The following is an 18,681-nucleotide window of genomic DNA, read 5'->3' as shown; positions in this document are numbered from 1 at the left end:
GGCATGCCCGGACACTCTGGGCGTGCCCTGGAAAGGCGATAGCGGGCATGCCCGGACGCTCTGGGCGAGCCCTGGAAAGGCGATAGCGGGCATGCCCGGACGCTCTGGGCGAGCCCTGGAAAGGCGAGAGCGGGCATGCCCGGGAAAGACGAGACCGGGCGTGCCCGGGAGGTTCGGGCGTGCCCGGGAACAGTGAGTCCGGGCATGCCCGGGAGAGGCGCGTCTGGCCGTGTTCTGGCCGGTGCAAGGCGATTATGTACATCCAGCGGTAACCGCTACAATATCTGCGTGGTTTCTAACATCTCGGTAATAGAAACATACACATCTTAGTTACAATATAATGACTGAATTAAGTAACATTGAAGGAACTGCGCTCCAACGCGAGTCGAAAGAATTGACGCGACCAAAGACGGAATTCGTCCGAGTTGCTTTATTGAAACAAAACAGCTCAGGTATTCTGACAAGCCCGTTTATCGGGCAGCAATATATATACACATTTATGTCGGGAAGTTTGCCCGGCAAAAGCTATACCGGGCATGCCCGGGTGTCAAGGGCGAGCCTTGGAAAGGCGAGTCTGGACCTGCCCGGGCGCTCTGGACGAGCACTGGAAAGGCGATAGCGGGCATGCCCGGATGCTCTGGGCGAGCCCTGGAAAGGTGATAGCGGGCATGCCCGGACGCTCTGGGCGAGCCCTGGAAAGGCGATAGCGGGCATGCCCGGATGCTCTGGGCGAGCCCTGGAAAGGCGATAGCGGGCATGCCCGGACGCTCTGGGCGAGCCCTGGAAAGGCGAGAGTGGGCATGCCCGGGAAAGACGAGACCGGGCGTGCCCAGGAGGTTTGGGCGTGCCCGGGAACAGTGAGTCCGGGCATGCCCGGGAGAGGCGCGTCTGGCCATGTTCTGGCCGGTGCAAGGCGATTGTGTGCATCCAGCGGTAACCGCTACACACGCCCCTCCAGAATCGACCTGCACCGGCAGGGTCAATTTAAGGGGGGTCCGGATGACCCGGCCGAAGCGACCCCTGGAGGGTCGTGTGGAGGGGTCCGACGTGGTGGTGGGTGGTCGAGCAGGTGGAACTGTGGACGGGGGGCGGCCTCGCCGCGGAGGAAGGGCCAACCGTGGTGGTCGGTCGACGTCCATGTGCGCTGGTTTGAGGCGGTCCACAGAAATCCGGTCCGGCCGGCCGCCAAAGTCGACGATGAAAGACTTGTCGCCCCGTCGCAGGACCCGGAAGGGCCCGTCGTACGGCGGCCGGAGTGGCCCCCGGTGCACGTCATGACGCACAAAGACGTACTTTGCTGTGCGAAGCGCCGGGGGGACGTAGGACTGGGGGCCACCGTGGCGGGACGTCGGCACGGGGGCAAATCGTCGGGCGGCCTCCTGGAGGTCCGAGCGCTGGCGAGCGGCGGACCAGGGACTGTTAGCGTCGGGCACGAATTCGCCCGGGACGCGGAGCAGCTGACCGTAGACGAGCTCGGCGGCGGACGCCTGGAGGTCTTCCTTGGAGGCCGTGCGAAGGACCAAAAAGGACCCACGGCAGCCGGTCAGCCCAACCGTCGTCCTGAAGGCCGGCCATGAGTGCGGCCTTCATGGAGCGGTGAAACCGCTCACACAACCCGTTGGCTTGGGGGTGGTAGGCCGTGGTGCGGTGCAGCGTGACCCCCAATGAACGGGCGACCGCGCCCCAAAGCTCAGACGTGAACTGTGGGCCGTGGTCGGACGAGATGTCCGCTGGTGCGCCGAAGCGCGCGACCCAGGTGGCGATGAACGCCTGCGCCACGTCGGCGGTGGTGGTGGAGGTGAGGGGCACGGCCTCCGGCCACCTGGTGGTCCTGTCCACCATGGTGAGCAGGTGGGTGAACCCCCGCGAGGGGGGCAGGGGACCCACCAGGTCCACGTGGACGTGGTCATAAACACCGTTCAGGCACGGCGAAAGGTGCCAGCGGGGCCTGGGTGTGGCGGTGGACCTTGACCCGCTGGCAGGCCGTGCAGGCGTTGGCCCAGTCGCGGATGTTTCGTCGAAGCCCGTGCCAGACGAAACGCGCCGACACCAGCTTCTGAGAAGCTTTCCGGCCCGGGTGAGAAAGGCCGTGGATGGAGGCGAAGATGCGGCGCTGCCAGGAAACGGGCACGATGGGGCGAGGCTGGCCCTGGGAGACGTCGCAGAGCAGGACGCTGCCCGTGAAGGGAATGTCGGCCAGGCGGAGGCCCGTGTCCGCCGCACGGAGTGCCTGCACCGAGGCGTCGGTGATCTGGTCGGCCGCCATGAGCGCGAAGTCCACGCCGAGGTGGACCGCGTTCGCGCTGGCCTGAGAAAGACAGTCGGCCATGGCGTTGTCTTTGCCGGCGACGTGCCGGATGTCCGTGGTGAACTCCGACACGGCGGAGAGGTGGCGCTGCTGGCGGGCCGACCACGGCTCCGTGACCTTAGCCATTGCGTAGACCAATGGCTTGTGGTCGACGAAAGCCGTGAACGGGCGGCCCTCCAGGAGGTGTCGGAAATGGCGAACAGCCAGGAATAGCCCGAGCAGCTCGCGGTCGAACGTGCTGTAGTTTAACTCATTCGGCCGGAGTTGCCGGCTGAAAAAAGCGAGTGGCTGCCAAACCCCGTCCACCCATTGCTCATGGACGGCGCCCACCGCGTAGTTGGAGGCGTCCGTAGTGACGGCGATGGGCGCGTTGAGCACCGGGTGAGCCAGCAGCGTTGCGTCGGCGAGGGCCCATTTGGCGCTGGTGAAGGCCGCGTCCATGGCCGCGGACCAAACAATGTCATGCTTGGCCGGCTTGGCCCGGAGGGCTTCGTAGAGGGGCCGCATGAGCTGAGCAGCACGGGGCATGAATCGGTGATAAAAATTCACCATGCCGAGGAACTCTTGGAGGGCCTTGATGGAACGGGGACGCGGGAACGTGGTGATGGCCTCGACCTTGGTCGGCAGCGGCACGGCCCCGGCCTTGGTGATGCGGTGGCCAAAAAAGTCAACGGTCGTCGCGCCGAAGTGGCATTTGACCGGGTTGACAATTAAGCCGTGCTCGCTGAGGCGACCGAACAGTGTTCGGAGGTGGAGGAGGTGCTCGGTGCGGGACGTGCTGGCGACGAGGATATCGTCCAGATAGATGAAAAGAAACGGCAGGTCGCGCAGCACGCCATCCATCAAGCGCTGGAACGCCTGGGCCGCGTTCTTGAGGCCAAACGGCATCCGCAAAAATTCGAACAGGCCGAACGGCATGATGACGGCCGTCTTCGGGACGTCGGCCGCCCGGACAGGTACCTGGTGGTAGCCCCGTATCAGGTCAATTTTCGAAAAGATGACCCGTCCCGCCAAACGGGCAGAAAAGTCCTGAATATGCGGGATCGGGTACCTGTCCGGGGTGGTAGCGTCGTTGAGACGGCGGTTGTCGCCACACGGGCGCCATCCACCCCCCGGCTTTGGCACGATGTGCAGTGGCGAGGCCCACGCGCTATCGGAGCGCCGCACGATGCCGAGGTGCTCCAACGCGTCGAACTCGGCCTTCGCCACGGCGAGCTTGGCCGGGTCGAGGCGGCGGGCCCTGGCGTAGACCGGCGGGCCCGTAGTGGGTATGTGGTGCTCGATCCCGTGCCGCACCGCGACAGCCGAAAACGTCGGCCGCGTGAGGGCCGGGAATTCCGCGAGCAGGCAAGCGAACTCATTCGCTGCCGGGAGGGCGCATGCCAGTTCGGTCGGCGCGGAGCTGCTCATTGTGCACGCCAGGGAGCTGAAGGTCTCGGCGTGGACAAGGCGACATCGTTTGACGTCGACCAGCAGCCCATGCGCGCAGAGGATGTCGGCGCCCAGCAAAGCCACGGGGACGCTGGCGGTAACAAAAGTCCATTGAAAACGCTGGCTGCCGAAGCAGAGGGTGACGACGCGTGGGCTGAAAGTGCGTATGGCCGAGCCATTAGCAGCGACCAAAGAGGGGCCGCAAACGGCGTCCCGCCTGTCCTGCTCGGAGGCGGGTATGACGCTCAGTTGGGCACCGGTGTCACACAGGAAACGCCGCCCAGACGCTTTGTCCCGAATAAACAGCAAGTTTCCCGAGTGGCCGGCGCTCATGGCTGGGAATGAACGCCGGCCCGGCCATTTCCCGACCTGCCAAAAGTGCACGGGGGCCGGCACGTCTGAGCCTTGTGTCCGAACCTGGCGTGGTAATAACACCATGCCCGGTCAGGTGGAGGCCCCGGCCGTCGTGTCGGAAGCGGGCGGTGCGGCGTGGCGGCCGCCAGTTGCACCGGCAGTTCGGCCTCCAACCGCGCAGGGCGCTCGGGCGTCGTGGGCGTCGCCTCGGACGGCGGCGGGCTCCAGGTAACCGCGCCAATGTGCTGGCCCGCCGAGGAGATCTTATCGGCTTCCCTGGCGAGGGCGCGGGAATCCGTGATCAACGTGCCAACCAGGGCGAGGCGTACCGGGTGAGGCAGCTGGCGAAGGAACAGCTCGCGGAACAGAAAATCCGGAGAGTGCTCACCGAGCAACGAGAGCATATAGTCCATGCGCTCGGACGGGCGCGTGTCGCCGAGCTTGGGCAGAGCGAGCAGGCGCCGTGCGTGTGCTGCCGGTGAGAGGGCGAAAGCGTCGAGGAGGAGTGTCTTCAGCGCATCGTATTTGTCAGCAGCCAGCGGGTGCTCGAGGAGGCTCAAGGCGCAGGCCGCGGTGGCGGAACCGAGCGCCGCCACAACATGGTGGAAGCGGGTGTCGTCCGCGGTGATGCCTCGCAGGGCGAACTGGGAGTCCGCCTGGGCGAACCAAACAGCCGCGTGAGCCTCCCAGAAGGTAGGCAGTTTAAGCGTCACTGCCGTGTCCATGTCGGTAGGTCACCAATGAAGGAACTGCGCTCCAACGCGAGTCGAAAGAATTGACACGACCAAAGACGGAATTCGTCCAAGTTGCTTTATTGAAACAAAACAGCTCAGGTATTCTGACAAGCCCGTTTATCGGGCAGCAATATATATACACATTTATGTCGGGAAGTTTGCCCGGCAAAAGCTATACCGGGCATGCCCGGGTGTCAAGGGCGAGCCTTGGAAAGGCGAGTCTGGACCTGCCCGGGCGTGTTTGGCTGCGGCCTGGCAAGTCGAGGCTGGGCGTGCCCAGGCGCTCTGGACGAGCACTGGAAAGGCGATAGCGGGCATGCCCGGACGCTCTGGGCGAGCCCTGGAAAGGCGATAGCGGGCATGCCCGGACGCTCTGGGCGAGCCCTGGAAAGGCAATAGCGGGCATGCCCGGACGCTCTGGGCGAGCCCTGGAAAGGCGATAGCGGGCATGCCCAGACGCTCTGGGCGAGCCCTGGAAAGGCGAGAGCGGGCATGCCCGGGAAAGACGAGACCGGGCGTGCCCGGGAGGTTCGGGCGTGCCCGGTAACAGTGAGTCCGGGCATGCCCGGGAGAGGCGCGTCTGGCCGTGTTCTGGCCGGTGCAAGGCGATTGTGTGCATCCAGCGGTAACCGCTACAACATCATGTAACATGACAACAAATCAGATCTTTATATTGAGGAATATTATAGAACAAGCCAAAGAATGGCAAACGACGATGTACCTCAATTTTATAGATTTCTAGAAAGCTTTCGACTCCTTGCCCAGAGAAAGTCTGGGTCATAATGAAGAAATACAGCATACCTGGAAAATTAGTGAACCTTGTAAAAGCCCTTTACCAAGACTTTCAATGTGCGGTCGTCGACCAAGGTGAAACAACAGAATGGTTCAAGGTGAAGACAGGAGTTAAACAGGGGTGTAACATGTCAGGATTCTTATTCCTACTAGTGGGTGATTGGGTCATGAGAAGAACGATAAAGAACACCGAGCGGTAATTTTGGGCACTTTTTTTTCAAACAAGCTCTAAACCATTGGATTCCCCAGGAAAAATGCGTCTGGAATCAACTTCAAACTTAATGAACACCATTTCCTTAAAGAACGGGATTCTGAGCCCGAATATCACTTCAAATATTAGTATTCTATATTAATTAAATCGTCGGCGGTCCTAAAATTCGCTCCAGCTGCATCATCAGTGCGCCACGCCTTTGCTTTGACAGGCTTTGTTTACAAAACAATCGGCTTCCCAATATGGCCGCCAGACTATTTCCGGTGGCTTCACGGCGGCTAATGCTGCGAGGTGGCCAATTGGCTCTCCATATTATATACCTCCGTGACTACACCCATCTACACCCATCTACTACCAACTACCTAACCTACTGATGCCACAGTGATGGGTAAAAGAGTGGCAAGAGGCTTTGGTTTCGCCGGCTCATTGCGGCTTTGCAGTCGGTACGAGTAATAAAATGAGAATCTCCGAACAAACCTCTTCAGATGAGATAAGGTCCGATCACGAGAAACTTCGTCACAGTTACAGTCTGAGGGCCCGAGGCTGACAAGATCACCCGGAAGTTCTTCCTCGTTATTTAATACTTCTTGTTTTCGCGCATCATTCTTCTTCCTCTTTGTAAGAAGATTGTTTGTGGCGTCGGCAATTTGAGTGTCGTCGCTGCATCACGGTGCGAAAATAAAAGGGAAGTTATAGGCTTCCTCTTCTTCTAGTTCTACGTAACATTTAAATGGCGTTTTCAGGGCCACGAGACTCTATATACACCACTCGCCTCGCTAAATCACCGGTTGAAGCAAATATTAACGGGAGACCACATTGTTGAACGCGTTTATTCCGCTCGACACGCTCAGCGCTCCTCACCACACGGCATTTCAGAGGGATGGGCATCTTTGGCTTTGTCTGTTTTCTCGAGGATTGAGGGATGGTGGGAATGGTGGGTGGGGGTGAGTGGTCGGTGGGGGAGTGGGGGAATGGTGGAGGGGGGTTTAAGAGTCGTGGGGGGAGGGGAGGGAGAAGAGTCGTGGGGGGAGGGGAGGGAGAAGAGTCGTGGGGGGAGGGGGGTATAAGAGTCGTGGGGGGAGGGGAGCTTTTAGAGTCGTGGGGGGAGGGGAGGTTTTAGAGTCGTGGGGGGAGGGGAGGTTTTAGAGTCGTGGGGGGAGGGGAGGTTTTAGAGTTGTGGGGGGAGGGGAGGTTTTAGAGTCGTGGCGGGAGGGGAGGTATAAGAGTCGTTGGGGGAGGGGGGGTATAAGATTCGTGGGGGGAGGGCGGTATAGGAGTCGTGGGGGACGGGGGGATACAGTTGTCGTGGGGGGAGGGGGTATAGGAATCGTGGCGGTAGAGGGGATACAGGAGTCGTGCGGCGAGGGGGGGCATAGGAGTCTAAATTTGCACACGCTCGTAATTTCGCAGCACGTGAAGCGTACTCCAGGTCCAAATATCCAACTCCCGGACGCCAATAATGCTAACTTCCCTGCAAATGTCTGCTGCTCTTCTTCTGCTCCAATTGGTTCTTCTGATCATGTGCTTCTTAAAGTGGATATCTCTCTGGCCATTCTCAGAGAGCCTCCGCAGCATTGACGAGTCTGGCATTTCACTCAGGCCGACTGGCACGGTCTTCAAGCAGCCATCAATCATCTGGACTGGTCTCCCATCTCTACTGCCTCTGACATCAACTCTTCCTATGAATTCTTCCAAAGTAAACTGCTCTCTCTCATGTACAGATTTATCCCATCTTGTCTTCAGTTGTCATGCCCTTCCTCCCGTCCATGGTACACTGAATCTTGTGGTGAGGCAGTTGCCCTGAAACAACTTGCCTTTGTCTCTTGGAAGGCAAATCCAACTGAAAGCAATCTCAGTTCCTTCCACCAAGCTCGGAAGAAGTGTGTGTCTGCCCTCAGGATAGCCAGGAAACAATATCTCTGTACTCTCAAGGCTGAACTCTCAAACCCGTCTCCCTACTCCAAATCCTGGTGGTGTCTGGTCAAATCTGTTTCTGGTGTTTGTTCCCCCTCCATCCCCTCCCTTACCTCAAATGGCTACACAGCTGACTCTGCATGTGAAAAAGCTGAATGCCTCAACTCTGTGTTTGCCTCAAAATCTTGTGTCCCAAACACATCTCCACCTGAGTGGGGGATAAATGTTTGTTCTGGCTCACATAAAATTTAACATTGAAGTCAATGAGGAAAATTAAGGAAACTTATTGATACTCCCGCCCCCTCGAGTTAAATTACACCCCTTTTTGGCCCAAAAAATTGCACCCCATTTTACCTTCGCCTGATGAGAGGGTATTGCATTTGAGTCCATTTGTCTATTTGTCCGCACAGAATAAATATGATTTTTTTCTGCAACCGTTGGTCCGATTGGAAGGAAATTTTCACCATCGGTTTAACTCCACCAGTATAATTTTTTAATAATTATGACGTCATCGGTCACGTGGTCCGGCTACCATATTTGTTTTTACACAAAAGCCTTTAAAACCACTGAAATTACACCCCCTTTTCTCTCAAAAAATTGCGCCTCTTTTCTCCCTCCTAAGCCCCACCCACTTTTTACGACACCCTTTTTCCTCCCAAAAAATTGCGCCCCTTTTCTCCCTGCTTTTAACTTATTAACTCCCCCCATTTTTCATTATACTCACACAGAGACCCAACGAATATGTGTGTTTCATTTTTAGGTAATAATTTAATTCTCATAAAAGAACAATCACCATCGAGAATATTGACAAATATTTTATTGGAATTAAACTATCGGTTTAAGTATCGCTGTTGAGCTAATATGAAATGATAAACCTCTCTTACTGATCTCATCTGAAATCCTCCAGAGCCACATACCATTTTTAGATTGTAGTAAATTATTTTTCCCTCAATCTTTTGACAATCAGCCTGGTGTTGGCTCAGCGGTTAGGGTGTCGGCTTGGGATCCTAGGATCCTGGGTTCGAATCTCGATTGATCACTTAACTAATGCCAGTGGGGTTGACTCAGCCTGTCATCCGTCCGAGGTCGGCAAATTGAGTACCAGTTCACTGGTAATTCCCTGTGTGTCGCCAGAGGCGACCAACAGGGTTGGTGGCAGGAAGGGCATCCGGCCATAAAACATTGCTTCAAAAAGGGCACCACAATGCCCAAAAAAGGCCAACCCCCGCCCTGCGGGGACAAATGGCCTCTAAAGGTGATTCTTCTTTCTTCTTCTCTTGACAATTACTTTTTTTGCCGAATAAATACAATGTTTCAAAACACAAAAGACAAATTTCAATCAATCTCCTCATTTAAAAAGGACACTGAAATAGATTGCACTGATGTAAAATTGAACAAAGATGATTTCAATAACTTTTGGATTAAACCTATTATGAAGGATAATATGAGCAACTCAATACCTTTTCAAGGAAGAGCATTCTCTGTCTTTGGGAAGTCGTCAATAAAAGTAAATAAAACAAAAGTTTCACCACTATTTATGGAGATCTATATCAAACTAAAGGAGGTGATGAAAGATGTAAAAGTGTCAAAAAATAAAACTCTTTTTACTGAAGTTATCGAAAAGGAAAATAAAACCATTATCTCAAAATTCGGTGAAATTTCTATATTCCTGAATAACCCTAAAGATGTTAATCTTAATGAAATGAAAGATGTTAATATACAGGAGAAATGTCATTTCGCTCAATAGTAGTTAGGAACCATTTTAAAATTACATTTAACGATAGAAATATCGTAGTTGAATCTGTCAATGAAAAAAAGTAAATGGATGCAGACGGTAATGTTTTTTTCTTCGAATTAAATATGAGTCATTATTCAAGTGAAGGTTTTGTTGATTTTAAAAGTGATGATAGTGGTAGTGAGACTTTGTCTTCACGACAGTTTTATGGATGATGATGATTATGAAAGCACCGATTATAGTGAAGATGATTTTTAGTTTAAGTAATCTTTTCCTATATAAATATGATAAATCCAAACGACATACCAGATGAGCCTCTTGAATTCCCTGATTCTCCATATGATAAATTAGAGAATTGTCCAGCTTGTGGAAGAGTGGGATTAAATACAGAGTCAAAAGCCCATAAACAATGTTTATTCTGTGATTATCTTTTAATTAATGATGAAGAAAATATATAAAAATAAATATAACGATTTTAAAATTACACCAAAAATGAATTACTTCAGAAGATGAATAAGAGAAATGAACGTTAAGTATGAGGGTGATAATACACCTTTCCTTGCAATGGAAGAGATTGATAAAATTAGGATGATGTTTCAAGGATTGATGTTATTTGCTATTCACGATTGTCATTTTCAGGGAAATATCAACACAACATCTTATAAAAAATAAAATAATGGATTATATTGAAATTAAACCTGAACTCAGGATAAAATGTCGAGTTTCTCAAAAAGCCTGTAAAAAATTGGATGACTTGTTTTCCAAATATATAAATGAATGATTTTTTTACCCGTTTGGGAAAACAAGATAAAATTTAACAACCATAAAAATCTTCCAGATTCATTAAGATGTCTTATAGTTGGTTCAAGCGGATGTGGAAAAACCTGTTTGCTTTTAAAGATGCTCCTTACTCCCAACTTTTTAGATTATAATAATTTAATATTTTTCACAAAGTCAAGTTTTCAACACGAGTATCAACGACTATCACAAGGTTTTAATGTGGGTCTTCAAAAACAAGATATAATCGGTTTATTTAAACTTTAAAAAAAAAAAATGATTATAGTGTAGCGGCTACCGCTGGGTTTTCACAATCGCCTTGCACCTATCAAGGACGCGGAGCGATCACCATGCCGGGCTCGTCCAGGACGCCCGGGCAGGCCCGCGCTCAACTTGCCAGGCCTCGGTCGGGCATGCCCGGTCAGGCTCGCCCTCAACTTGCCAGGCCGCAGCCAGGATGCTGGGCCACGCCCCCTCTCGCCTTTCCTGGGCAAACGCTCCGGGAGAATAATGATATATATTGCTGCCCGATAAACGGGCTTTTCAGAGTGCCTGAGTGTTTGGTTTGATTAAAGCAACTCGGATGAATTCCAGCTTTTTGTCGCGTCCATTCTTCCGATCGACGTGGGAGCCCCAGATCCTTCATTGGTGACCTACCGACATGGACATGGCAGTCGCCCTTAAACTGCCTACCTTCTGGGAGGCTCACGCGGCGGTTTGGTTCGCACAGGCGGATTCCCTGTTCGCCCTGCGAGGCATCACGGCCGACGACACTCGCTTCCACCATGTGGTAGCAGCGCTCGGTTCGGCCACCGCGGCCCGTGCCCTGAGCCTCCTCGAGAGCCCGCCAGCCGCTGACAAATACGGCGTGATTAAGAAGCTTCTCCTCGACGCTTTCGCCCTCCCATCGGCGGAACGCGCACGGCGCCTGCTCGACCTGCCCGAGCTCGGCGACACGCGTCCTTCCAAGCGAATGGACTACATGCTTTCACTGCTCGGCGAGCACTCTCCGGCATTCCTGTTCCGGGAGCTGTTCCTCCGTCAGCTGCCTAACCCGGTACGCCTCGCCCTGGCAAGCACGACGATCACAGATCCCCGGGCCCTTGCCAGAGAAGCCGACAAGATCTCCGCCGCAGGACAGCGCATCGCAGCGGCGACATGGGACCCACCGCCGTCCGACGCAACACCCATGGCACCCGAGCACCCGGCACGGTCGACGACCGAACTGCCGACGCAATTGGCGGCCGCTACACCGAGCCGACCACCTCCAGCACGACGACCGGGGCCTCCACCTGACTAAGGGTGGTGTTACTATCATGCCAGGTTCGGACAGAAGGCCCGGACATGCCGACCCCCATGCACCTTCGGCAGGCCGGGAAACGGCCGGGCCGGCGTTCATTACCAGCCATGAGCGCTGGCCACACGGGCAACTTACTGTTCACCACGGATAAAGCGTCCGGACGGCGTTTCCTGTGCGACACCGGCGCCCAACTGAGCATCATACCCGCCTCTGACCAGGACAGGCAATCCGCGGTTTGCGGCCCCTCCTTGGTTGCGGCCAACGGATCGACCATCCGCACCTTCGGCCCGCACAACGTCACCCTCTGCTTCGGCGGCCAATGCTTTGCTTGGACGTTTGTAACCGCAAACGTGCCCATGGCTCTGCTAGGCGCCGACTTCCTCTGCGCACACGGACTGCTGGTGGACGTCCAACGGAGTCGTTTAATCAACGCCGAAACCTTCAGCTCCCTGGTATGCACATTGAGCAGCTCCGCGCCGACCGAGCTGGCATGCGCCGTCCCGGCGGCGAACGAGTTTGCTCGCCTGCTCACGGAGTTCCCGGCCCTTATGCGGCCGACGTTTTCGGCCATCGCAGTACGGCATGGGATCGAGCACCACATACCAACCACGGGCCCGCCGGTCTACGCCAGGGCCCGCCGCCTCGACCCAGCCAAGCTCGCCGTGGCGAAGGCCGAATTCGACGCGTTGGAGCACCTCGGCATCGTGCGGCGCTCCGATAGTGCGTGGGCCTCGCCACTGCACATCGTGCCAAAGCCGGGGGGTGGATGGCGCCCGTGTGGTGACTAACGCCGTCTCAATGACGCTACCACCCCCGACAGGTACCCGATCCCGCATATCCAAGACTTCTCCGCCCGTCTGGCGGGATGGGTCATTTTTTCGAAAATTGATCTCATACGGGGATATCACCAGGTACCTGTCAGGGCGGCCGACATCCCTAAAACGGCAGTCATCACGCCATTCGGCTTATTCGAATTCTTGCAGATGCCGTTTGGTCTCAAGAACGCGGCTCAGGCATTCCAGCGCTTGATGGACGGCATGCTGCGTGACCTGCCGTTCCTTTTCGTTTACCTGGACGACATCCTCGTCGCCAGCACGTCCCGGGCCGAGCACCTCCTCCACCTCCGAACACTGTTCGGGTGCCTCAGCGAGCATGGCCTCATCGTCAACCCGGCCAAATGCCACTTCGGCACAACGGCCGTTGATTTTTTGGGCCACCACATCACCAAGAACGGGGCCGTGCCGCTGCCAACCAAGGTCGAGGCCATCACCACGTTCCCGCGTCCCCGCACCATAAAGGCCCTGCAGGAATTCCTGGGAATGGTGAATTTTTATCACCGCTTCGTGCCCCGCGCTGCTCAACTCATGTGGCCCCTCTACGAAGCCCTCCGGGGCAAGCCGGCCAAGCACGACATTGCCTGGTCCGCAGCAATGGATGCGGCCTTCCAAAGCTCAAAGCGGGCCCTCGCCGACGCAACACTGCTCGCTCACCCGGTGCTCAACGCTCCCATCGCCCTCACCACGGATGCCTCCGACTACGCGGTGGACGCCGTACATGAGCAATGGGTGAACGGGGTTTGGCAGCCACTCGCTTTTTTCAGCCGGCAGCTCTGGCCGAACGAGCTCAAATACAGCACGTTTGACCGGGAGCTCCTCCGTCTGCACCTGGCCATCCGCCATTTCCGCCACCTCCTGGAGGGCCGACCTTTCACGGCGTTCGTCGCCCACAAGCCGTTGGTTTACGCCATGGCCAAGGTCACGGAGCCGTGGTCGGCCCGCCAACAGCGCCACCTCTCCGCCGTGTCGGAGTTTACCACGGACATCCGGCACGTCGCCGGCAAAAACAACGCTGTGGCCGACTGTCTTTCCCGGGCCAGCGCGAACGCGGTCCACCTGGGCGTGGACTTTGTGCTTATGGCGGTGGACCAAACCACCGACACCACGGTGCAAGCCCTCCGGGCGGTGGACACGGGCCTCCGCCTGGCCGACATCCCCTTCGCGGACACTGTCCTGCTCTGCGACGTCTCCCAAGGCCAGCCTCGCCCCATCGTGCCCGTCACCTGGCAACGCCGCATCTTCGCCTCCCTCCACGGCCTTTCCCACCCGGGCCAGAAAGCTTCCCAGAAGCTGGTGTCGGCGCGATTCGTCTGGCACGGCCTTCGTCGGGACGTCCGCGATTGGACCAGCACCTGCACGGCCTGCCAACGGGCCAAGGTCCACCGACACACCCAGGCCCCGCTGGCACCTTTCACCGTGCCCGAACGACGTTTCGACCACGTCAACGTGGATCTGGTGGGCCCCCTCCCCCCGTCACGGGGGTTCACACACCTGCTCACCATGGTGGACAGGACCACCAGGTGGCCGGAGGCCGTTCCCCTCGTCTCCACCACCACCGCCGACGTGGCGCAGGCTTTCATCGCCACCTGGGTCGCCCGCTTCGGCGCACCGGCGGACATCTCGTCAGAACGCGGACCACATTTCACCTCCGAGCTGTGGGGCACGGTCGCCCGCAACCTGGGGGTCAAGCTCCACCGTACTACGGCCTACCACCCCCAAGCAAACGGGTTGTGCGAGCGATTCCACCGCTCCATGAAGGCCGCGCTCATGGCCGGCCTTCAAGACGGCGGTTGGGCCGACCGGCTGCCGTGGGTCCTTTTGGGCCTCCGCACGGCCCCCAAGGAGGACCTCCAGGCATCCACCACCGAGCTTGTCTATGGCCAGGCGCTACGCGTCCCGGGCGAATTCGTGCCCGACGCTACCAGTCCCTGGTCCGCAGCTCACCAGCGCTCGGTCCTCCAGGAGGCCGCCCGACGGTTTGCCCCCGTGCCAACATCCCACCATGGTGACCCCCAGTCCTACGTCCCCCCAGCACTTCGCACAGCGGAGTATGTTTTTGTGCGTCACGACGCACATCGGGGGCCACTCCGGCCGCCGTATGACGGGCCCTTCCGGGTGCTGCGACGGGACGACAAGTCGTTTGTCATCGACATCGGCGGCAGGTCGGACCGGATTGCGGTGGACCGCCTCAAGCCGGCACACGTGGACGTCGACCACCCACCACGGGTGGCCCTTCCGCCGCGGTGAGGCCGCCCCCCGTCCACGGTGCCCCCCACTCGACTGCCCACCACCACACCGGACCCCCTCCCACGACTGGCCAGGGGTCGCTTCGGCCGGGTCATCAGGACCCCCCTCAAATTGACCCTGCCGGTGCAAGTCGATTCTGGGGGGACGTGTGTAGCGGCTACCACTGGGTTTTCACAATCGCCTTGCACCTATCAAGGACGCGGAGCGATCACCATGCCGGGCTCGTCCAGGACGCCCGGGCAGGCCCGCGCTCAACTTGCCAGGCCTCGGTTGGGACGCCCGGGCATGCCCGGGCATGCCCGGGCAGGCTCGCCCTCAACTTGCCAGGCCGCAGCCAGGACGCTGGGCCACGCCCCCTCTCGCCTCTCCTGGGCAAACGCTCCGGGAGAATAATGATATATATTGCTGCCCTATAAACGGGCTTTTCAGAGTGCCTGAGTGTTTGGTTTGATTAAAGCAACTCGGATGAATTCCAGCTTTTTGTCGCGTCCATTCTTCCGATCGACGTGGGAGCCCCAGCTCCTTCAATAGCATTGTAGATACAATACAACTATTTTGTGATACACAGAAATCAAAACCGAAACCAAAACCCATTACTTGTATTCTCAGCGATAATACGATGATAGGTCTGATGTACCCTCATGATAGGTCCTAGGATCCTGGGTTCGAATCCCGATCGATCGCTGAATTAACACCAGGGGGGTTGACTCAGCCTGTCATCCTTCCGAGGTCGGCAAATTGAGTACCAGCTTGCTGGGATGAATGATCACGGTGAAGGAACTGCGCTCCAACGCGAGTCGAAAGAATTGACGCGACCAAAGACGGAATTCGTCCGAGTTGCTTTATTGAAACAAAACAGCTCAGGTATTCTCACAAGCCCGTTTTTCGGGCAACAATATATATACACATTTATGTCGGGAAGTTTGCCCGGCAAAAGCTATACCGGGCATGCCCGGGTATCAAGGGCGAGCCTTGGAAAGGCGAGTCTGGACCTGCCCGGGCGTGTTTGGCTGCGGCCTGGCAAGTCGAGACTGGGCGTGCCCGGGCGCTCTGGGCGAGCACTGGAAAGGCGATAGCGGGCATGCCCGGACGCTCTGGGCGAGCCCTGGAAAGGCGATAGCGGGCATGCCCGGACGCTCTGGGCGTGCCCTGGAAAGGCGATAGCGGGCATGCCCGGACGCTCTGGGCGAGCCCTGGAAAGGCGATAGCGGGCATGCCCGGACGCTCTGGGCGAGCCCTGGAAAGGCGAGAGCGGGCATGCCCGGGAAAGACGAGACCGGGCGTGCCCGGGAGGTTCGGGCGTGCCCGGGAACAGTGAGTCTGGGCATGCCCGGGAGAGGCGCGTCTGGCCGTGTTCTGGCCGGTGCAAGGCGATTATGTACATCCAGCGGTAACCGCTACACACGCCCCTCCAGAATCGACCTGCACCGGCAGGGTCAATTTAAGGGGGGTCCGGATGACCCGGACGAAGCGACCCCTGGAGGGTCGTGGGGAGGGGTCTGACGTGGTGGTGGGTGGTCGAGCGGGGGGAACTGTGGACGGGGGGCGGCCTCGCCGCGGAGGAAGGGCCAACCGTGGTGGTCGGTCGACGTCCATGTGCGCCGGTTTGAGGCGGTCCACAGAAATCCGGTCCGGCCGGCCGCCGAAGTCGACGATGAAAGACTTGTCGCCCCGTTGCAGGACCCGGAAGGGCCCGTCGTACGGTGGCCGGAGTGGCCCCCGGTGCGCGTCATGACGCACAAAGACGTACTCCGCTGTGCGAAGCGCCGGGGGGACGTAGGACTGGGGGCCACCGTGGCGGGACGTCGGCACGGGGGCAAATCGTCGGGCGGCCTCCTGGAGGTCCGAGCGCTGGCGAGCGGCGGACCAGGGACTGGTAGCGTCAGGCACGAATTCGCCCGGGACGCGGAGTGGCTGGCCGTAGACGAGCTCGGCGGCGGACGCCTGGAGGTCCGTGTCCGCCACGCGGAGTGCCTGCACCGAGGCGTCGGTGGTCTGGTCGGCCGCCATGAGCGTGAAGTCCACGCCGAGGTGGACCGCGTTCGCGCTGGCCCGAGAAAGACAGTCGGCCACGGCGTTGTCTTTGCCGGCGACGTGCTGGATGTCCGTGGTGAACTCCGACACGGCGGAGAGGTGGCGCTGCTGGCGGGCCGACCACGGCTCCGTGACCTTAGCCATTGCGTAGACCAACGGCTTGTGGTCGACGAAAGCCGTGAACGGGCGGCCCTCCAGGAGGTGTCGGAAATGGCGAATGGCCAGGAATAGCCCGAGCAGCTCGCGGTCGAACGTGCTGTAGTTTAACTCGTTCGGCCGGAGTTGCCGGCTGAAAAAAGCGAGTGGCTGCCAAACCCCGTCCACCCATTGCTCATGGACGGCGCCCACCGCGTAGTTGGAGGCGTCTGTAGTGAGGGCGATGGGCGCGTTGAGCACCGGGTGAGCCAGCAGCGTTGCGTCGGCGAGGGCCCGTTTGGCACTGGCGAAGGCCGCGTCCATGGCCGCGGACCAAACAATGTCATGCTTGGCCGGCTTGCCCCGGAGGGCCTCGTAAAGGGGCCGCATGAGCTGAGCAGCGCGGGGCACGAATCGGTGATAAAAATTCACCATGCCGAGGAACTCTTGGAGGGCCTTGATGGAACGGGGACGCGGGAACGTGGTGATGGCCTCGACCTTGGTCGGCAGCGGCACGGCCCAGGTCTTGGTGATGCGGTGGCCCAAAAAGTCAACGGTCGTCGCGCCGAAGTGGCATTTGACCGGGTTGACAATTAAGCCGTGCTCGCTGAGGCGACCGAACAGTGTTCGGAGGTGGAGGAGGTGCTCAGCGCGGGACGTGCTGGCGACGAGGATGTCGTCCAGATAGACGAAAAGAAACGGCAGGTCGCGCAGCACGCCGTCCATCAAGCGCTGGAACGCCTGGGCCGCGTTCTTGAGGCCAAACGGCATCCGCAAAAATTCGAACAGGCCGAACGGCGTGATGACGGCCGTCTTCGGGACGTCGGCCGCCCGGACAGGTACCTGGTGGTAGCCCCGTATCAGGTCAATTTTCGAAAAGATGACCCGTCCCGCCAAACGGGCGGAAAAGTCCTGAATATGCGGGATCGGGTACCTGTCGGGGGTGGTAGCGTCATTGAGACGGCGGTAGTCGCCACACGGGCGCCATCCACCCCCCGGCTTTGGCACGATGTGCAGTGGCGAGGCCCACGCGCTGTCGGAGCGCCGCACGATGCCGAGGTGCTCCAACGCGTCGAATTCGGCCTTTGCCACGGCAAGCTTGGCTGGGTCGAGGCGGCGGGCCCTGGCATAGACCGGCGGGCCCGTAGTGGGTATGTGGTGCTCGATCCCGTGCCGCACCGCGACGGCCGAAAACGTCGGCCGCGTGAGGGCTGGGAATTCCACGAGCAGGCGAGCGAACTCGTTCGTTGCCGGGAGGGCACACGCCAGTTCGGTCGGCACAGAGCTGCTCATTGTGCACGCCAGGGAGCTGAAGGTCTCGGCGTGGACAAGGCGACGTCGTTTGACGTCGACCAGCAGCCCGTGCGCGCAGAGGAAGTCGGCGCCCAGCAAAGCCACGGGGACGCTGGCGGTAACAAAAGTCCATTGAAAGCGCTGGCTGCTGAAGCAGAGGGTGACGACGCGTGGGCTGAAAGTGCGTATGGCCGAGCCATTAGCAGCGACCAAAGAGGGGCCGCAAACTGCGTCCAGCCTGTCCTGCTCGGAGGCAGGTATGACGCTCAGTTGGGCGCCGGTGTCGCACAGGAAACGCCGTCCAGACGCTTTGTCCCGAATAAACAGCAAGTTGCCCGAGTGGCCGGCGCTCATGGCTGGGAATGAACGCCGGCCCGGCCGTTTCCCGACCTGCCGAAAGTGCACGGGGGCCGGCACGTCTGAGCCTTGTGTCCGAACCTGGCATGGTAATAACACCACGCCCGGTCAGGTGGAGGCCCCGGCCGTCGTGTCGGAAGCGGGCGGTGCGGCGTGGCGGCCGCCAGTTGCACTGGCAGTTCGGCCTCCAACCGCGCAGGGCGCTCGGGCGTCGTGGGCGTCG

At 58.3% G+C, this 18,681-nt stretch overlaps 1 protein-coding gene across 4 annotated transcripts in view; it reads right to left on the bottom strand.

Moving 5' to 3' along the window:
• The window catches only part of LOC144889576 (uncharacterized), a 135,688-nt gene extending 129,263 nt beyond the window's left edge, over positions 1–6,425 (bottom strand). For 3 of the 4 annotated variants that reach the window (XM_078770308.1, XM_078770310.1, XM_078770312.1), the window contains exon 1: positions 6,308–6,425. The gene's annotated coding sequence lies outside the window, so the exon portion shown is untranslated. The remainder of the gene's footprint in view (positions 1–6,307) is intronic. The other variant, XM_078770307.1, reaches the window with a different exon arrangement.
• Positions 6,426–18,681: the final 12,256 nt, after the last annotated feature.

This window comes from Myxine glutinosa, chromosome 1, assembly GCF_964187855.1.
Source record: "Myxine glutinosa chromosome 1, kmMyxGlut1.1, whole genome shotgun sequence".
NCBI classification, from domain to species: domain Eukaryota; kingdom Metazoa; phylum Chordata; class Myxini; order Myxiniformes; family Myxinidae; genus Myxine; species Myxine glutinosa.
Note: the sequence above shows the minus strand (reverse complement) of the source record. Positions and strands in the feature narration are given on the sequence as shown.